The following is a 14,682-nucleotide window of genomic DNA, read 5'->3' as shown; positions in this document are numbered from 1 at the left end:
CTTGAGTCACTTTGTGTTGAGAAAAAAAAAGTGCTTAATTGACCAATCCCCATGATTCTGTTACTAGTCCGACATTAGTTCTGGGAAGTGTGGTTGTCAAGGTAGCTGTCAGGATTCTAACTGTTACAACATGTGTTGTTATGGTAGTTTCAGAGTGGAAAAAGTAAGAGGATCAGTTTACCCCATTGATTTTTCTGGTTTGTCTCAGTTTACCCCTGAGCTGGGGTAAAGTGAGACACAAGACCACTTTTTTTTTTAAAACAATCATATTTTCACTGCCCTTCGTCCTAAATACATTATGACAATTTCCATAGGCAGCATCCTGAATTAATGGGAAATGTGTAAATTCTACTGAATTTTAGCTCGCTTAGAGGGGAGCAAATGTAAAAAGTGTCTCACTTTACCCCACTCTCCCCTACCTGCAAATTAATATGCAGATTACAGCCATTCCATTGTTTAGTTTAGTTTATTTATTTATTTCATTCATTTGTCAAACATAAAATCAAAAAATAAAATAAACAGTGACAATACTGTAACTCTTGAATGAAAGGGGGTAGAAAGAAGCGAACTTATATTGTCTACCCCTTGTTACAAAGAATTAATTCACAAATTAGATAGTACCTACATCCAAGCAGAGAAAAAAATGGAAGTAGAAGAAGAAACATCAACAAACATTTACAACAAAAGTGACATAAAATAGATTGGACGGCTGCAGCCCAGCCGGCTACTCCTCATCTTAATTGTGAGGGTAAACCGAGGCCTAAATTTAGCTGTGTTGTTACACATCATTGTAACTATTGCCAGTTTTATAAATCACCAGTATGAGCTAATATAGCCCAACAGGCAGTGAACACCTCACCAACATTTAAAAAATGATTACATTACAATTGAAGAGAAATGTGACTGAAGCTGTTTCTTTGCTCGTATCATTTCAGAATAAACGGTATAACCTCACACTGCTGCTGTCATGTCTGAAAGAGGGGTGGGAGGGATTTCTGGGGGTTTGGATTCCTCCACAGGGGTCAGACAGTGAGCCTGGTTATCATTCACCACAGTGTGAGCAGGAGAATCCCCAGGAAACTTGCAGAGGTCTCCGAAAAACAGAAATGGAGTCTTTGGTGCATCTTCTATCAAATACAAGGTCTGTGTCCAATTTTGTAGTGGTGTCTGAATGTTTAGTGATCATTAATGTTCACTATAGTGCAGACAATGTACCCCACGATTCATTTATTTTGTACATTTGTTTCACAAAGACCATCTGGTATTTTTATGTGCTATCATCAACTCCCTCCTTGGGTCTATTTTTGCACATCTTTGATTCATTTTAAGGAGCTTTCTGCACAGATCTGATGTGATGATGCTTCATGACAAGTCTGGGTTTGAACTAGTGGAGACAGATGCTGTAAACAGGAAGTCCTCCATGGACTTGAAAAAAATAACTAAGTAAAAGTAGAAGTACCATAACTAAAAATGACTTTGGTAAAAGTAAAAGTCACGCATAAGAAAATAACTTGAGTAAAAGTCTTAAAGTAGCTCACATTAAATGTAGGCTACTTAAGTATCAATCTTGTGAAAAAATATACTCAAGTATCACAAGTACGAGTACAAAGTATTTAGCATAAAAAGAAGCAAAACAACCACTTGTTCTTTTTTTTTTATTTCACTTTCAGGTGAATAGATGTGGAATGATAAAACCAAAAAACACCTGAGCAAACATGTAGAGTGAGTGAATCAAGTGCCATCATAGCCTACAGGTAATTATATTTCTATTTTAATTTGTAACGAGTAACCAGGTGGCAAATGTAAATGTACGGAGTAAATGTAACGGAGTAAAAGCACATTTTTTAACTTTTAAATGTAGTGAAGTAAAAGTAAAAGTCCTGATTAAAAAAAGAACTCCAGTAGTACAAATCCTCAAAAAAACTACTTAAGTAGTGTAACAAAGTACATCTACTTCATTATTATACACCTCTGCCTGTAGACATGTCTCATTTCTTGTTTTTCCTCCGTAGACCCGGTTGGCCATGAACTACAGAAGTCAATCAATCAATCAATCAATCAATCAATCAATCAATCAATCAATCAATCAATCAATCAATCAATCAATCAATCAATCAATCTGGCTTTATTTGTATAGCACTTTTCAGGCAGCTCAAAGTGCTTCACATGTTAAAAACAAGCAATATAGGGAACACATATTGGGATACATACATAAATTTGCAAACACATACACATTCACACAATAGTTTCAGAACATTGTATTTTATCGGGGAAACGCTATCTTATACTCACTCATTTGCAGTGGGGAAAACGTCACAAATGCATCTGCAGCCACACACCACTGAGCACTTGTTTTACAAAGAACAAAGCTCCTTTATTTCACACAAACACTCACTATGTGGGGACGGGCTCAACACTTCATAGATCTAGAGCAGTTAGAGAGGCAGGGACGTTTCTAGACCCTCTGAAGGCCCCAGAGCCTTGAGCATACGAACAGCCATCGATAACATCATGTTGTCATTGATATGGACCAATGTCGAAACGTGTCTGAATGAGGAAGTTTCAGTTTAAAGTGTTCAAAATTCAAAGTCAGAGTCAACTACTGTGTGTACACAACATAGGCCTACACAGGATTGAAATGCCATTAAATACACACAATATAAAATATATAAAATGTACACTTAAAGTAGAAAAAGTACACTAAAGAATTACAAGAATATGGTGACACTTTAATGTCTTTTAAAGTTTGTAAGTATTTTAGTCTTTTCTTCATGTGCTGCTGTGACTTCTGTCACATGTTGTCATTTTCCTTGGGTTGAGTTCAGCCCTTTGTTTGGCTGCAGTTCAGATCTGTGTGTCGTAGCTCTGTGTTCATCCGCACGCGCACCGACTCTGCTCACAGTCCATCACTGCTGCACAACACACACACACTGTGTCCGTGAAACGCTGCTTCACTTCTTCATCAGAGCAAATCACCAGAATCTGAAGATGGGAAAAGTTCATGTTTGCTTCAAATTAGTCTTCATCTTATTCAATGCGTTGTTCCACGTAAGTAGAAAAACATTTTTCTTTTTGTCATTTCAATTAGTTTTATATTTGTGATTCAAGCAAAAGATTAAAGAGAAAAATAGAAATAAGTACTTGCATATTTTTCTATATCATATTCTATCAATCTAAAAAAAAAGAACAGCATTGTGGGGCCGATGGTGGGCCCAACATCTCTGTCTCCCTCTAGTGTCTCAGAGCAGAAACAACGTGGACACAGATCTATGAGAGAGATCACAGAAAATTATAAGAATATGAAGTAATATGATGATATAATATGAATGAACAAATATGGAGGAAGCTCTTTTAAATACAGTTTAACATCAAAAGTTTCTCTTTAAAATGATTATTACATAATTATGTTATCATTTAATTTTTATTCATCATTTTAAATCCTGATTTTTTCTGTAGCCATTGCTAACCTCATTATGTGTTTCATCTTTAACACAACGTGCTCTTAAATTCTTCATCTATTATGGGGACACTCTTCGGCCTCTATACACTCTGCTTTTATTTTCTTAAACATTGACTAACTAATGGTTTGTGTCCTCAGATCCTTGGATGGGTAGCGCTCATCGGGGTAGTGAGTTTTGGCAGCTCACGGGTAAACAGCAACAACAACAACAATACACTCAAAGTTATTTGTACCTGTGAAGTTGTAACAAACGACAAACAGAAAATAAAATAAACAAATAATTTACATTTTGGATGTTGAGGTCAGACGGAAAATCATGGAGTTTATTCTGTACAAAAGTGTTTGTGTTTTCGTTCTGCCATGGTGGAGCAGATGCCTGATGGAGAGATCATAATTTTGGTATGGTTCGTTATCATCGGCATCATCTGCATCTCTGGGCTGGGAATGTCCGGAAGCTGCACAGAGAACGTCCTGGCTCTGAAAATCGTATGTACAAGACCTAGAGAGAGAAAGGAGCAACTTCTCACTTAGATTGTTTGGTTTTGCTGATGTGGTAAAACTTTGTTTTATTCTTCTTTCATCACAGTTTGCAGGTTGCATGGGGGTCGGAATGGTCATCACGCTGATCTTTGGCATCATAGTCCAAAGCCATAAGGTCTGAATACAGACTGTGTGCATTTCTCTGTGCACTGAGGCTTTTTTTTTCTTTCTCTTTATATGATTTTTTATTGCAAAGTGCACTTTGGATAGAATACATGTTACTAACCAAGCAATCATAGTCTTACATGTTTTTTGTAATAAACAAAGATAAAGATAAAAGTAAAAAATATGAAAGAAAAATAAAACCAGCAGCAACATCCAACACAGAAATAGATTGGGAATAACAATTTGATGGATTTCTACACAAATTGGGTGCTGTAGCTAAACAAAGAAAGCTCAAGCATGAGCTGGAAATAATGATACCAATAGCAAAAACTAAAAACAAGCCGTGTGTCGGACATCAGATGAAATTAATAACATATGACGGGAAAAAGGACCGACATACAGCCAGTAACCTCACAGAGTTGTCTTGGGAAGTCGTTAATTTCATAACATTGACTTCTCTCATGTCCTTTAGGTATTTTAAGACCGGTCTAGTACTTTATCAAAAGTTGCCCGTCTACACTGTAAAAATTCGAAATCTTTCCAAGAATATTTGTCTTATTTCTTGTCAAAATGTCTCATTTCTAGTCTAAACTAATCTCTTTCCACTTAAAACAAAACTCTTCACCTAAAAATTAACTTGTTTTTAGTAAATTTTAATTTGTTTCAAACTAATTTTCAATTGAAAAAGTAGAAAAATCTGCCAGTGAAAGCAAGTTTTTTGTGCTTGTAATATGAAATACTTGCTCCACTATCACATTTTTCTACTTATTTCAAATGAAAATATGCTTGAAAGAAGTAAAAACAGTCTAAAAACAAGCTACTTTTTAAATGTCATGAGTCTTATTTCAAGTAAATTTAGATTTATTTTGACTGTATGGAGCTTTAACACAAACATCTACCTTTATTTTGAAGGAACTTTAACACAAACATCTACCTTTATACTGTATGGAGCTTTAATATCTCAATCAATCAATTTTGACGCTGTTTCTTGCTGTTTTCAGTACAGGCACAACAGTCATGGTGTGTTCTTTGGACTTTTTGCTGCTGCAGTAAGCTCAACTGTCATTTTCTTGTCCTTGTTGTGTTATGTGACATAATTTTGTTCAGATATTGTAAACAACCTCCTTCCTCAAAAAAAAAAAAAAAGATCCCAGTCCCAAGCTTCACTTAGCTCACTTCACTCGCTTTTTGTCCTAGCTTCACTTAGGACAAAAAGCTAACATTAGACTACTAAATCCTGAATGCAGTGATTCAGTTCTAGGCTACCACTGGTTTCAAGACTAAGCTAGCTACTTAACAGTTAGCATAACTCACATTAGCTTAGACACATATAGCAGTAGGGGAGCATACGTCAGTCCGACTGCCCAAAAGTCCGACGGCTCATTTCTCCGACTACCCATTCTACAGTGTTAAGGTTAGGTTTAGGGTAAGGTTAAGGGTTAGGGCTACTTAAGTCGGAGAAGTGGGAGGTCGGACTAATGGACGCAAAAATAAAGAAATGTATGGTCGGAGAAATGGGTAGTCGGACAGACGTCATGCGCCCATAGCAGTAAACATTAGCCTTGGAAAGTGAACAGTGGTTTACTTTGGGCCAAAGCTCGTTTCAATTTCATAAAAATGTGCTTTTAGCAAGAATTACATTTGTGAGTGAATGTTTAGCGTAGCGTCAGTGTTTGAACATTAGTATCTAACATCAGTGGGATCAGACAGATGGTCTTTTACTTAAGGTTTGAATTCAAGGTGTTTGAATGAACTCTGTCTGACGTATTGTCTCCACAGGTGGTGAGTCTGGGGATGTCCACAATGATGATCCGTCAGATTCAACGTCATGACAGCAGAGGAGCCACATCTTTCGGCATGTAACAGGGAATCACCCTCTGAACCTCTGAACCTCTGCACTGTAATTGGACGATCCAGCAGTCAATAAAAACCTGTTTACTCATCATTGTTTTTCTCACAGCTTTCTATCGCAGTCTCAGAGATTCTTGCTTGAACAAACATTGACATATTGTAGCCTAGGAATGAAACGGTTTCTAAGCTCTTCACCTCTTCCGGCTAAAAGTTTGACATGCTAATATTTAGGCTAAAGTTACAGAGTTAACCGTTAGCTACCCAGGTAAAGGCTGGTTAGCAATCTAGCTAGCTGTTTCCGCCGTTTCCAAATCCTCATAAATCAGACCAGCGGCAGAAAACTCACATTTTATTGGTGAAGTTTCCTTTCCTGTAAAACAAGACCTTAAAATTATTTATACTTTTGGCTGAAATATGCTATTTGCAAAAACTTTGATAAAATTTTGTCTTTGAACACTCAATTTCTTTTTTCCATATGTTTTTCCATTTAGGTTGCAGCCATTCCATTGTGAGAAGAAAAACACCAGGCGAGCTTTAGCTGTTTTGTTAGGCTACACATGTGTCATTGTTGATATTGCCAGAATAGTGTACATTAGTTATGAGTAGCCTATAAGCTAACATAATGTTCACTAAGGATAAACAACTTTCCCCACAGGCAATGAACACCTCACCAACATTTAAAAAATGATTACAATTGAAGAGAAACTGTGACTGGAGCTGTTTTACTGTGAAATCTTTGCTTGTATCATTTCAGAATAAACAGTAAAATCTCACACTGCTGCTGTCATGTCGGAACATTTTAGCAACGTAACCTAGCCTACATAATTAACTGTGCGGTGGCGTAATGTCCGAAAGTGTTTTTCATTTGTCCAGTGAGTTCACTATATTGAATTCACTATAGCCTACAGTAGTGAGTAGGGAGGAAGGAATGAGTGAGTGATTTCGGACACAACCAAGGTTGTTTTCCGAATGAGTTCAGTCTCCATGACGACTCTTCAAGCAAAATGAAAGACCACATTTACTGCTGCTTTGCGTTTTCTGTGTTTACAGAGCAGCTTCCAGCAGGTTTTCCATCTCTTAGGACGTCTGAAGGTCTGCTGGAACCACTGCTGGTTCCTTAGGTTCCTGACATACTGTATTCAGGTCAAATGACATGAATATGAATGATATCAACAAACACCAAAGGAATAAAACTGTAAGGTTTGGTGTCTGCAAGTAGAGACCACTGTAAGTGCTGCTGCAGTGGAGATTTCTAGCTCAGAGTCTGAGAAATTTTAAACTCATTTTGAGAAAACTGCCTTTTAAGATTTGTATTGCAAAATTCCTCAAATTGTTATTGTCAATTGTACTTTTATGATTTGTTGCTGATCCGGAGGAAATGAAAGCCTGTCATGATATGGGTCAGACAACTGTAGCATGCTAACTTTTGGTGAATTTAGGAGAAATCTACAGACAAAAGAAGACAAAATGAAGTAAAATAACCACTATAATTTGGATTTTTTAAAACCATTTTTTATTTCCTCTAGTCTGAAAGGAGACATGTTAAGGAAGCAAAATAGCCCAGAATCTTAAAATTGATCAGTGTACAAAAAATGTTTCACCTTAACATGACTGTAGTACGCATTTGTAATAAATATATTCAAAATATTCAACAGGAAATAAGATGCCAAATTCACCAGTCCATATTTCAGCCACTTGTTGCAACAGGAGTTACCAGCAGCAGCCAGCAGAGGGCAGCGCAACCACAGATCAACACTGTGACAGAGCTGCAGGAGAACCACAGCACATAGTGGTGTGAAGGAACTTTTTCTTTCTTTCATGTTTTCAGTTAAATATAACAACTGAGCTGAAGACATCATATTAAGTATTTTCACTCAGCTCCACCAGTACAAACACTGGTGATGGAGCTTCTCAGCAAAGGAGCCATGTTGGCAATTAGCATTTTGACTGCAGTTGTTCCCATGAGAGCAGAATTCAAAATGTTCTAGAAAATTCAGTTTTTGAGATAAAATTCTGATATTTGCCAAACTTCATCAAGCATGATTCCAAAATATTCTCTTTTTTTTTCAGGAAGATTGAAAATGTATTTAGCAGTTATTGGATGGTATATGTTTACGGTACTGTTTACAGTCAAATGTTTTCATGCACTGTAGGCTCAATTTTTGCTTAATCAAAAATCCGAGAAACAAGTTTTGTTGAGGACAGTCTGCAGATGCTCTGTAGAAAGTTTGGTGACAATTGAGCAAAAATTGTGGGAGGAGATACATTTAAAAAGTTTTACAGTTATTGAAAAAAAGAGTGATGGACTTCATAATTTGTAATGAGTTTAAGTGGACAAAAGTTTCAGCAGTATTGGGGCTACATTGTGGTGAAGTTTCAAAACTGTAGCATCTACCGTTGGTTTGGTAGGAATTTTATTAAGTTTTTTAATTTAAACGCTTTTTGGGGACACATGTAACAAGGTCACAACATCAACATGTGTGAAGGAAATATTTGATTAATTTTAAGGAGCACTCTGCACAGATCTGATGTGATGATGCTTCATGACCAGTCTGGGTTTGAACTGGTGGAGACAAACGCTGTAAACAGGAAGTCCTCCATGGTCTGTAGACGTGTCTCATTGCTTGTGTTTCCTCCTTAGACCCGGTTGGCCATGACCTACATAAGTCACAAATGCATCTGCAGCAACAAACCACTGAACTCTTGTTTCAGTTTGATGAATAACAAAGCTCCTTCATTTACACTATGTGGGGACTGGGGAGGGGTCTCCTGAGCTCAACACTTCATAGATCTAGAGCAGTTAGAGAGGCAGGGACGTTTCTAGACCCTCTGAAGGCCCCAGAGCCTTGAGCATACGAACAGCCATCGATAACATCATGTTGTCATTGATATGGACCAATGTCAAAACGTGTCTGAATGAGGAAGTTTCAGTTTAAAATCTTCAAAGTTCAAAGTCAGAGTCACCTACTGTGTGTACACGACATACACAGGATTGAAATGCCATTAAATACACACAATATAAAATATATAAAATGTACACTTAAAGTAGAAAAAAGTACATTAAATTCTTTAGAATTACAAGAATATGGAGACACTTTAATGTCTTTTAAAGTTTGTAAGTATTTTAGTCTTTTCTTCATGTGCTGCTGTTTGAGCTGTGACTTCTGTCAGATGTTTTCATTTTCCTTGGGTTGAGTTCAGCCCTTTGTTTGGCTGCAGTTCAGATCTGTGTGTCGTAGCTCTGTGTTCATCCTCAGGTGCACCGACTCTGCACAGTGCACACAGTCCATCACTGCTGCACAACACACACACTCTGTGTCTGTGAAACTCTGCTTCACTTCTTCATCAGAGCAAATCACCAGAATCTGAAGATGGGGAAAGTTAATGTTTGCTTCAAATTAGTCTTCATCTTGTTCAATGCGTTGTTCCACGTAAGTAGAAAACCTTTTTCTTTTTGTCATTTCAATTAGTTTAAAATTTTTGTTTCAAGCAAAAAATTAAAGATAGAAAATAAAAAATAGAATAAAAAAGAAAAAAGAAATAAGTACTTGCATATTTTTCTATATCATATTCTATCAATCTAGTGAATCTAAAAAAAAAGAACAGCATTAGAAAGTTTTTGAAAAAAAGAGTTTCATTTTTTTACTCAAAACAGAAACACGTTATGTTTCCTCAAAACTGCACGATATCGATTCATTTACAAAAGTGATATCAAAATAAGACACAAAGTCGTACATTTGTATAGTAAGAATAATAATAAATATGAAACTTAAAAAAACTGTGGTGATGAAGTGAGAAGATTTATATGAATTGTTTTTTTTGGTTTAAACCAACACTAAGGAACTTTTCAACCTTCATATAATATTTTCATAACTTTTGTGATGGTACATCGACTGGGGAGCATACGTCAGTCCGACTGCCGAAAAGTCTGACGGCTCATTTCTCTGACTACCCATTCTACAGTGTTTAGGTTAGGTTTAGGGTAAGGTTAAGGGTTAGGGCTACTTAAGTCGGAGAAGTGGGGGGTCGGACTAATGGACGCAAAAATAAAGAAATGTATGGTCGGAGAAATGGGTAGTCAGACAGACGTCATGCGCCCACATCGACTTACAACAGGTTAAATGACACCTCTGTCATGGCCTGAGGGGGTCTGTATCATTATGGTCTGTATCGCCTTCACTGGCACTAAGCAGCTTTGAGGAGCATGGTAGAAAAACCGGCTCTCACTTAAAGCAGAAGGAAGTGATATTTTTGTGTTAATATAAGTCTTAAATAGTTATATCTTCAGCAATCACTTACATAGAGTGTTTGGACTGAAACACGGGTCTCTCAGTCCCTCTGCTCTGCTCTGAGCCCAGGAGAAAAATTTTCTCGTATCCTACAATTTTTATCCAATGAGGAGAGAGAACGGCATGCAGGGCTGTGTGTGCAGCCAAGGGATGCGCCTGAATGTGGTGACGTAGGGACGAGGACCATAGACTGTAAAAAGAATGGACGTAGAGTCCGTGACGTCACCCATTGGTTTTGGGGAGTCGTTTTTGTGACTCAAATATGGCGGCGTGAACAGCGCCATGTTGGATTGGCCGGCCGAGAACCCGCCCACTGGCCTTGAAGCAGCTGTCCACGGAGCTGCTCGGACCTGTCACTCAACGTTTCCGCACCCTAATTGGCCAGAGTTTTAACCTAATAACAGTAAAACGGTAGAGTTAAAAAAAATTCACCCCCCTCAGAGTGTGTGCAGGGGTAGAAACTATCGATTGAGAAAAAAAAACGTTCTGACACCAGGCTTTTAACATGTTTACTGAGGATGTAAAGTCGGCGATTTTAACATGGGGGTCTATGGGGAATGCTCCCTTCTGACACCAGCCCCCAGAGGAAGAAGAGGGGATTGCAGTTTTTTGAACGCGGAAGTGAGCTTCACTTCTCAGACCGACAACTGCCCCCTTGACGAGGACCAATAGATCCATGACGAGGGCGGGGGCTGCTAACTCCGTCGGCTGACAAAAAGTTATGGTGCGTTCAAGGCAGCCCGTAACTCGTGTTTTTCCGACCTGTGAAGTGGTACCAGTTCGATCTGGTACGAGTTCACGGGTCAGAAGTTACGAGTGGCCGTTATAGTGACTTTCACAGGCAACAGGTCGGAGAAACGCGAGTTGCCGGGAACGCTACAAAGTCGTAAGTCGTGACTGGAAGCTGTAATTTACAGTTTCAAAAGCCTGCCTGGAACGCAGCATTAGCCAAAATGCCCGGATCGCTTACTTCTGCTTTAAGTTTCACTTTCACTTTCGTGAGTCACGACGAGGAGGGAGCAGGCAATACGGCACCTTTCCGTCGGATTGTGTATGTGTTTACTGTGAAATGATCAATATATATATATGTATATATACACACACACACACACACACGTTATCGTATAAACACTATCTACTATTACACTTTTACATAACTTATGATCAAACAAACTTTTCAAAATGTCACTTTATAAACAAAAGTTTAAAAAATTGAGCAAATGAGGATTTTGAATAAAAAAATGAAGAAAAAGACAACATGAAGTTCAAGTGTGAAAAAACAAAGTTGAGAAACTGATTTATTTATTTATTTATTTTACTGAGTAAAATGTTTTATACCAGCCAAGTCTTCTTCTTCTTTTCCTTTGCATGTGAGCATCATCAGTCTGTGAAGTTCAGGTGCTACATCTCTGTCTCCCTCTAGTGTCTCAGAGCAGAAACAAAACTGACACAGATCTATGAGAGAGATCAGGGGAAATTATACGAATATGAAGTAATATGATGATATAATATTAAACAAATATGGAGGAAGCTCTTTAACACTAGAACCGCCAAGACGGTCTCACAGACCGTTTGTGTTTTTCTTATATAAATTACTTTGTTTACATTAAACCTACAGGTCTCTCAGTCCGTGACTTTTCCTAAATATATGTGTTTAATGGTTTCTGAATCTTACAACTTATTAAAATGAAACACACTCGATTTCTGAGCAATTATACCTCGGACCGCCAACAGCAGTCCCACAGACCGCTGCATATAAACAGCAGTTAGCCTACTAGACCGCTGTGTCCAGCTGTGATCACACAGCAATTATTACAATGTTTCCATTTTGCAGTTGTCGCACTTCTTTATTCACTTATTGTTTCCCTATGTGGCTATATTTATTTTTATATGACGAGAGAGAGAGAGAGAGAGAGAGCGAACGAGACACCGGGTGTATACAGGCAATAACTGAAACAGGCCGGTTAGAAAAGAAAAAGGAAAATCAGAGAATACAGGATATGTCCAGGAGACTCCTCGGGACGTGAGGGAGGGAGGATCGGATGCTGGCTCAGGTAGTGATGAGGAAATTGTAAGCTGCATCTGTCAGCTGCACACGTGTGCTCCGTGCAGATGTAACGGAGGTGCGCGGAGCTCCGTTACACAGACTGACAGACACTTCACAAACTTTCTTTTGTGGGCTCAGGACAAACTAGATCATGATTAGTCTGTGTTATATAAAGCGCCATATTATATATAGCCTACTCACTCTCGTTTATAATGATTATTGAATTATAACGTAATAATAGCCTAATTATCTCGTCTGCTGTCCAGTCCGGTAATAACGGGTTTCTGTGGGCGTGGAGCCTAAACTACGTAATATCCAGGTAGAACAACTGTAAAACACTGGAGTTGATAACAAACTGACCTAGAAAAAATAAAAATCCAGTGAACAGCGACATCGACTCGTGTCCAGATGCGTCACTTTCAGCTGTAGGCAGACGTGTGTGCTGTAGGTGCAACAAGCGGTGCTGTAACATTACTCAGTCTAACCCCCCAACCACATCCAATCAAGACCCCAACACAACATAATATGAAGAAGGACTAACACTACTAAAAATTAAATCTGATTTTTTCCACTTACAGAACTGTTTGCAACTGACCTCAGTCATGTAGTCACACAAACATAGCATACTGGCCTGGCATAGCATTAACATTTAGAACACAACACATAGGCCCAATTCCAATCCGTCCCCTCACGGACTCACTGACTTAAGCTACGTTCACACCGGACCTTTTGTTTTTAGAACGAGCGACGAGTTTACATGTTAAGTCAATGCAAACGAGCGGTGGAGCGTTTAATCGCCCAGGCGAAAAAACGTTGGGGCTCGGAGCGACAGCGACGGAGTGTCGGAGCGTTTTTTCGCTCAAGTCGCTCCCGTCGCTCGAGATGAGAAATCTCAACTCTCCGGCCGTCAGTCGCTCGTCGCTCAGCGCTGATTGGCTGCCGTAATCCCGGTGGTGCCGGGGCATGGCGTCATCAAAGCGAAAATGCGAGTCTGTGGCTCTGTGCCAAATTGACGAGCGTCTGCACCTGAGCGACTGAGCGGTTTTTTCGGAGCGATACGAGCGACAGCGACAAAAACAAAAGGTCCGGTGTGAACGCACCTTTAGAGGCGCGTTCACGGGAAGTCCGTGAGTGTGTGAGGGCTGTTCCGTTGTCAGATCATCAAGTCAGTGAGTCAGTGAATGAGCCCTTACTGCCCCCTTACCGTAAGTCAGCACCAATGCTGACTTTGGGTAGGGGAATTACCCACAGTTCATAGCGTTGTTAAGTCAAACACATGAGATGCCGTCGGAACGCAAGTGTTAAAAAAAAAAAAAAAGTAAATTAACACACGTGGACAGAGAGAGCTCCGCCGCTCTCTTTATTGTTAATGGACAAGAGCAACAACCAAAAAAAAGAAAGAAAGAAAAAAAAAAGAAGAAGTTTACTGTCAGTATTAACGTGCAGTTTGTGATTATTGATGATGATTTGATCAGATCTGATCCAGGAACATTTTGTTTTGAGTCCGTCCACCTCACACACCTTGTGCGTGTTGAAAGTATGGTAAATTATAGGCCCAAGACCGGAGTCAACAACATGTTGTTGTCAAGGTAACGTGTGGGTAAGTGCTGTTCCATTCATGTTTACAGCATCTGGACCCTCACAGACTCTCACACTCTTTCACTTAGAGCTGACGTCACTTTAGTCAGTGAGGGTTCAGGGCTTGAGTCTTTAGGGAACGGATTGGAATTGGGCCATACACTGTGCTTTTATTTTCTTAAACATTGACTGACTAATGGTGTGTTTGTGTTCTCAGGTCTTTGGATGGTTATTGATCATCGGGGCAGTGAATCCTGGCAGCGCATGGGTAAACAGCAACAACAACAACAATACACTCAATGTTATTTGTACCTGTGAAGTTGTAACAAACGAATAATACATGAATACATTTTGGATGTTGAAGTCAGACAGAAAATCATGGAGTTTATTCTGTACCAAAGTGTTTGTGTTTTCGTTCTGCCATGGTGGAGCAGATGCCTGATGGACAGATCCCAATTTTTTTTGGGGTCGTTATCATCGGCATCATCTGCATCTCTGTGCTGGGAATGTACGGAGGCTGCACAGAGAATGCCCTGACTCTGAAAATCGTATGTACAAGACCTAGAGAGAGAAAGGAGCGACTTCTCACTTTTGCTTTGCTTATTTGGTAAAACTTTGTTTTATTCTTCTTTCATCACAGTTTGCAGGTTGCATGGGGGTGGGAATGGTCGTCATGCTGATCTTTGGCATCATAGTCCAAAGCGATAAGGTCTGAATACAGACTGTGCATTTCTCTGTGCACTGAGGCTTTTTTTTCTTTCTCTTTATGTTATTTTTTATTGCAAAGTGCACTTTGGATAGAATACATGTTA

General features: G+C 39.0%; 1 protein-coding gene across 1 annotated transcript in view; it reads right to left on the bottom strand.

Annotated features, from left to right (window-relative positions):
* dclre1c (DNA cross-link repair 1C, PSO2 homolog) overlaps positions 1-14,682 on the bottom strand; it is a 476,875-nt gene that overhangs the window by 39,095 nt on the left and 423,098 nt on the right. The window lies entirely within an intron of this gene.

Source organism: Trachurus trachurus, assembly GCF_905171665.1.
Source record: "Trachurus trachurus genome assembly, chromosome: 23".
Classification (NCBI taxonomy): Eukaryota; Metazoa; Chordata; class Actinopteri; order Carangiformes; family Carangidae; genus Trachurus; species Trachurus trachurus.
Note: the sequence above shows the minus strand (reverse complement) of the source record. Positions and strands in the feature narration are given on the sequence as shown.